The sequence below is a fragment of the Haliotis asinina genome, chromosome 5 (assembly GCF_037392515.1).
Source record: "Haliotis asinina isolate JCU_RB_2024 chromosome 5, JCU_Hal_asi_v2, whole genome shotgun sequence".
Taxonomy (NCBI): domain Eukaryota; kingdom Metazoa; phylum Mollusca; class Gastropoda; order Lepetellida; family Haliotidae; genus Haliotis; species Haliotis asinina.
In genome coordinates, this window is record NC_090284.1 from 53,382,663 (window position 1) to 53,390,487 (window position 7,825).

General features: G+C 38.7%; 1 protein-coding gene across 2 annotated transcripts in view; it reads right to left on the minus strand.

The window, feature by feature from the left end:
• The window catches only part of LOC137284830 (caspase-7-like), a 654,824-nt gene that overhangs the window by 8,909 nt on the left and 638,090 nt on the right, over positions 1–7,825 (minus strand). The window lies entirely within an intron of this gene.

Genomic DNA, 7,825 nt, shown 5'->3' on the forward strand with positions numbered 1-7,825 from the left:
TGTAACAATCCCTGAGTTTATATCGGTAAGCACAGGTCTGATAAACTTTGACTTTACATTTTCTATATGCACAGTATGTGCCTAGTATACAATCGTATCTGTACGGAAACACAACGTGCCCGATGTAAACGTGTCCGGTGTTTGTTAACACGTCCTCTGTTTGTTATCAAGGAAATGGCAGACAGTCCTTGAGCAGTAAACATTATAAGTTGGAAAAATACGTTTGATAAAACAGTGATTTCAGGGTAATTTCAAAACTGCACTGACATATACATTCATGTCAAAACACATTCGTCACCATTTGCCCCTTTCCGTAACCTCCAAGAAGATTCGTCCCCAACTAGATGCTTGTTGTGTGGGAAAATACGACAGTTGATGCGATGCTTTGATGAAAATAATCCTGAATACTTAAATCCTTTATGGCATCATGTTAATGTTTAAAAAATCATAAAAATATGTAACGTCATATTGAAAGTAATAAGAACGTAGCTAACGATTCTTAAGGATCATATGATTGGAGGCAAGAGACTCAAACACAAACAACCGGTCTCACTGGTCCAACTGATAGTATTTCTGACGATCTTGTTGGTTTGTTGTGGTGATTGTACGTGCGCTTCCAACAGTGTTAGGAACTGCACTTGTACATGGCTTCGAGTTTCAAAACAATATTTTTGCCTGTATGTGACTAATCAACTTTAATCTTTGACGTTTGGCTTATATTTCACAGCTCTGGGCATATTTTATTCTAACTTTTGTTTGGTCATTCATATTATTTCCAGCGAATTTATTTAAAATTCCACCAAGGGTATGACAGGCTATACGAATGTTCAGTTTGAAAAATATTTTAAAGTCATTTTTGAGTTTCCGCTTTTGAATTTAGTGTAGCTGTATTTTGTATGAATTTTATTTGCATATTCAATGAAACAAATCCCATTTATGATCAATGAACCCTTTTCAGAAATATAATTGGAAATATAAGGTGAACATTTGGTAATAATTAAGTCATAATATGTCTTAAACACACATGTTTTGGGAACATGAACTAACATCAAGGGCACATCAAACCCATAGCCCCCGAGTGACCACTGAACAGGGAGTTGATCTTACCGAACACCTCAATGTTAATTTTGAATTGTTTATAGCTTAGGCACAAAATGTGTTGTAGCCTCTGCGGGCGACAAGAAAAACAGATTAACAGATTTAGAGTCGTCTCCCTTCCATCGATTTGCGAGAGGTGAAAAGAAAACATGCAGTTATCTTTCAAATTGAAGCTTCTGATAATTTTCATATAGCGTTTCGTTTGACTTTTTCTTACTTCTGTAATTATGATACAAGCGGCCTTATGAGTATCCCGTGATACATACATGACAAGGGACTCGTCTTCGAAGGACAGTTGAGTAAAATACCGTTAAAGCGATCATTATACTTATCAATGCCAACAAACAAACGGAAACGCGTTACATCAGACTATTGGCACACATATATTTCTACCGCTTGGGAGGTCTGCCTGGGTAATGTTTTTACGGTCAGTGACGGGTCATTCACCGGTAAGAGGAAATCGATTTCACTGAGACAGTTTTTGTATGTGGGGGCCCATCGTGTACAAGCTCCGGGAATCACATGCTGTTTATGGATGGACGGTGGGATCGATAACCGGGTCGTTTTATATGTTCCTAACCACGTTAAACCACGTTGCATGCGAGTGAGTGAGAAGGTGGATGGTTGGGTGGGTATGAGAATGAGTGGATTGTGAGTGTGTGGATGTTCGAGTGAGTGTGTGATGAGTGAGTAAGTGAGTGAGTGAGTGAGTGAAAAGGTGAATGTCCGAATGAGTGTGTGTGTGTGTGAGTGACTGAATAGGTGAATGTCCGAATGAGTGAGTGAGTGTGTGTGTGCGTGTGCGTGTGTGTGTATGATATGAGTAAGTGAGTGGGTGGATGTTTGAGTGAGTGGGTGCGTGAGTGATGCGTTTGCGTGTCAGAGTGAGTGAGTGAGTGAGTGAGACGGCGTGTGGGAGTGGGTGGGTGAGTGATACGTTGGAGTGTTTAAACCTGAGACCAAGAAAACAATCCGAGCAATAAACATTCATTTGATGACGTATAAACATACAGAAGTACAGTTTTAACACTAAATCGGACAATGCCTCCATTGAAACGTTGGACTAATAATACTGTCTCCATTTCACTCTTTGACTGGCGCCAGACAATCAAGCAGAGTCATATAGAGAGAACAAACCCACTCGCTCAATCACTCACTCAAACATTCACTTGCTCAAACACTCACTCAAACACTCACTCAGTCACTTACTCACTGGCGCTGTATAATCAAGCACAGAGTTTTTAATGCTGGGGAGAACAAATGTAGCGAGTCCTACACATCAACATCTACACTGGTGATGACAGTCAGTGATACAGATATTGATGAAAGATGGTGATGTCTCGGTTCGACGTGGCTGGTGAGAGTGATTTGGACGTTCACCACATTAGCAATGCCCAACATGGCCGAAGAATGATAAGAAAAAGTGGTAGTGTTATAATAACGTATTATCGCAAGGAAGCTAAATGCCGGCAGCATAACAGGCAATTACATTTCGTATTTATTTGTCAGAGGAAGTAAGCTCCAGTGAAGTTACATGTGATGTCCTGATTGTCTGCGTCACAGGACATCAATATTTGAGATACAGGCAGCCGTACACAGGCGAGACAACATTTAATACGATATCATAGGTCATCAGGTCTCATCGATGTAGTCTACGCCGTATAACCCGTGTCAGACAGAATGGCAGATTGGTTATCACAAACCCTGCGGGCCGTTTACATATATCCGCCAAGCTAACCCACGGGAAATCTAAGAATTCTTAAACACCAGCCTATGTGTATCCAGGAAGGAGGGCAACACCAGGAAGGATGTTCACCAAGGAGTTTTTCGGAAATACCGGCGATATCACGAGAAAGCAGTACCTGGGAATCGACCCCGGACTTTTGGTGTGATCAGCGGACGCACACACACGGGTATCCTACAAAAACCAAGGAACAAAGTGATCGATAAACGAAATTATATCGATAAATGAAATATTACCGGAACTCATAATGGAATTTAACCGACTTTTTAGCAGGGTCATAGTTAGGAGGGACCGGTGTTAATTTCCGACATTTGCACGGACGGTACAAGCAACTCGTTATGTACGTGCAACAATCTTGGTCCCGACGTTAAATCCCATCTCCCCTTGCCTCACAGAAATCATGGGGTTTGGGACATAAAATGAAAAAATAAAATCCGCCCGCCTTCCCCATATTTTTTTTTAAAGTGATGAGAAAGACTATTTTTCATATGGCATAACATCAATGGTGTTAACTCTGATAACCCCGATGGAGGAAAATAGAATGTCAAAACACCACTAAGCGTGAGTTATAGTGCGATATGGTGAGTGAGTGATGAGAAACTTATCTACACATACATACATACACGCGCGCGCGCGCACACACACACACACATCTTGATTCAGTTGCACGTATCCATCGCCCCCATCAATAAATGAAAACTCAAGATCACTACATAAGGCTGCATGTAAAAATAAATGGTTCTCGGGCACATTTTACTCAAAAGTGACGAGGGCGGTAGGACTTTTTTTTATAATTTTGACAGAAATAAGTGACGAGGGAAGAACACGTTTTATTTTTTTCTCTTAGAAATACAGCTTAGCACGTGTTAATGTGTTGTAGATTCAGTCACATTCGTTCTTACAGACAATCATTCTTATAGTGGACAAATGGTTGATCGAGACGCGGCCAAGTCATTTTTGTTTGTTTGTTTTTTTGTGTTTTGTGAAATGGCAATAAAAACTGTTGCGTACACAAACCAAAGTGACGCGCCGATACCCGAGAAACATATTACTTTGTTATTTAGCCTACCTGGTTATAAGCGACGTAAACAGCTGAACACCTGCACAGTGTTAACCACCTGTACAGAGATCAAGCTACGAAGTAAATCAGTCACGTGTACCTAAGTCTTTTCTGTCAATAACACCTCTACTCCACACAACACCCCTAATGACAAATAATGCATTTACCAAACACAAACAACACAGACTACTGTGAAAAGCCCTTGAAAATTAGTATTAATAGTGACCTTAGCACCTTTTGTGATTAGCAATGTCCGATCAACTCGAACAAAGTTGAGTATGAATGAACACAAAGAAGCAGGGATTAACATGAGTAACCAATGTTATATCTTAATGTACCATTTTGTCATCTGAACAGGCAGGCCATAGGTCTTCATAAGCAGGATCGACAATCGATAAATAGTGATTCATAGCTGAGCGTGAACTTATATATAATATTTCGGGAACGATAACTATCTCATGTGAAAGTTGCGAGAATAATGCTTTATCTGGTATTTATTGCCGATAGTGAAACATGCAAGGGACAAATGTTCAGTATTTTCACAGATTTAATTCATTTAAGGTAATTTAATCCCTAAAACAAAAATACCCGATTTTAAGACCTAATTCCACGAAGTGAATTAAATTTTTGAAATCGAGTAAAAGCTCGACAACGCCGACCCATCTTCCAAATACATTTAGTCCTAAAAGATTGGTAGACTGGCGTCATAATAAGCCCTGGAATCCACAGGAGACAAGGTTTTCTGGCGTTATAGTTCGTTCTAAGATCTCCTTGAGAAAAGCATGTACAGATATCCTCTTCTGGGCCAGTTTCTCCCTGAGACAAGCGTGTACTGGGATCCTATTCCGCCCTTGGCCTGACATGAAACACAGTTGCTGGGGTCCTATTCCAGCTTTGGATTTTCATGAAACAAACATACCAGGGTCATATTCCACCCTAGGATCAACATGAAACAAGAATATACTTCGCTCCAGCCACATTGGGGTCCTGTTCCGCCGTAGGATCTTCCTGAAACGAGCATGAATAGGGGTCCTATAGGTATCTTCAAGAAACAAGCACATAGTGGGTCCTCTTCCGTCCTAGGATCTACATGAAACAAGACTTTGCTTGGGTCGTAATCCGCACCCAAATCTATATGAAACAAGCAGTTGCTGGGGTCTTATTTTGTTCTTGGATCTTAATGACACAAGCACATACCAAGGTCCTATTTCACCCTTGGATCATGAAGAAACTAGCACATACTGGGGTCAAGTTCTGAGCTTGGCCCTTCATGAAACATGTATGTTCCTGATCCTATTCCGCCTTTGGATCTACATGCACGCATGTACATGTACGATTCTATTCTGTCTTTGGATCTTCATGAAACAAGCACATACAGGTGTCCAATTTCACCCTTAGATCTTCATGAAACCATGATCCTATTCTGCCTTCTGATCTGCATGAAACAAGCAGTTACTTGAGTGCTTATTTCACCCTACATTGTCATGAGATGCCCATGTACCCGTGTATTATTCTGCTCCTGAATACAAATCACTTAGTATGGAGAGCTTGAAAATATTTGTATGAGATAAAGAAATACATCAATGAGTAGTCAAAACTCCTACACCTGCCATACCTGGGCTTTCTCCAGTAAATATGGGTTAGACTGATTTAAATTTAATCTAGGTTGCAGCATGTTACATCAATCAAAATAACAAACATGCACAGTTTTTAGTACAAACTTTATTATGACATAACAAGCATCACTATTTATTCAACATCACTACCAAAAGCAAATACTTCTAATCATTGTCTCCTCTGAGACAAGTGAACTCACCATCCATGACTCTCCATGCTATTTCACATTCGATAATATTCTTCAAACATATACCAAGATTATGATCTTGAGGTTAGTGGTAATCATGATATACTCTGAAGAATTCTCGTTACATACGTTTCAACAAATACAAACAAAAACATGCCAAGGAAAAGAATAATTTCAATCAAATACAATTTACCGATTTGTCTATTTACTTTAATTTAAATTCCTTGCTTTAAAAAAAAGAAAAAGAAAAAAAGATGCTGGTCTTAATTGGAAAACTGTTAGGCACACAAGGAATAATCTTTAAAATTACTATCTGCTCTAAAATTTTCAAATTCAAACTACAGATAGAGGAAATGAATTTTTCAAAACGTTTTTCATCTGTATGGTCATGCTCCTGCACAAACTTAAATACACCACTATGTTTGTAAAACTAAATTTCTTGAATCTTGCAATCACCCTCTTACTAACACTGTTTCCTGCCTCTACATGTCAAATCCACAAGGGTATCTAGCTGGGGTAAAAATAGCCTTGTGCAAGTCTGTTTACTCTGAAGTCACATTTTTCAGATCAAGAGAATGTGACCAAGGTACATCAGTGTCACTGAGTATGGCTTAATACTGCTTTCAGCAAGACTCCAGCATTATGACAGTGGAGGGCACCAGAAATGGGCATCACACAATGTACCCATGAGGGGAATTGAACTCTAGGCTACCCCACCTCCCCACAAAAATATCAAGTGAACTCTGGTGAAACAATACTATAAACAAATTCTTCCTTGCCAATGTTTTGCCTCAGAATTTCAGAGAAACCCATACCTGTGGGTTATCTACTAACTGTTAAGGTTATAATACTAGAAGAGGCAGTACAGATACCAATTAGATGTCACGGTGTATCTAGATTGTAAATTCTTCCTAGTCAATGTTTTGTGTCTGTATTTTAATGAAACCCATACCTGTGGGTTATCTACTAACTGATAATGGTAAAATACAAACAGAGGCAGTGCAAATGCATTCCAACTAGATGTCACTATGTATCTAGACTGTATACCTGAACATAATACATGGGTAGGTAAACAACATAAGAACAAGGCGTAATTATAAACTGGAAGAGTGAGTGAGCAAATTTAGTTTAACACCACACTCAGCAATATTCCATCTATATGACAGCACTCTATAAATAGTTGAAATGTGGACCAGACAATCCAGTGATCAAGAACAGCATGAGCATTGATCTATGCTATTGGAATATGATGACATGTGTCAACCAAGTCAGTTAGCCTGATCACCTGATCCTGTTAGTCGCCTCTTGCAACAAGCATTGGTTACTGAAGATCATTTCTAACCCAGATCTTCATAGGTAACAAATAGGTAGAGAAACTGCAAATCAGAAATGTGTACGATACCAGGTGTTACTTGTCTCATCATGCAAAGGTAAGCACATGAAGTGTTGGATCTGAGGTGTTTAAACAACCATCAACAGATGGGCATGATTACTAAAGGACATCCTACTTTGACAACATGTCTACTCTGGTACTTGAAGTTTTAATTTACGCATTTTATCATAATACCCTATTAAGATTATGAGTAATATACTGAGTGAAACACATAAGAGATCACATGAAAAGATAAGATTTCCTTTATTTTTTTTCATATTTCTTCACAAGATGAGTGATACAATGCTTGTGAAGAAACGTGAAAAAATATAGGAATACTTGTATTTTGATGTGGTCCCTTATTTGTTTCCTCAGTATATTTGTTATGTTTTTACTTAGACATTATAATAAATTACGTAAAATGAAAAAAATAATCTTGAGAACTTAGCAGGGTTTACCTCCCAACACATCAATAATTTCTTCCTCTGTTCATTCCATAGACAGTTATACATTCTGAAAGTTTTCCAGTTTGCAAAAAACAAAATAGAACAAAAACAAAAATAAACAGCTATCCCGGTTAGTTGCACACTCACATGTAAAAAAAACCATCTTACAGAGTTAAATCATACCAGACTAAAGCAATAACATATTGTCACGTCAAAGCAAAAGCCACAAAAATCATTTGAGTTACTACGAATTGCATCTGGTGTGAAAATACAAGCCAGAAAGACTTAAAAGTTGGTTTTT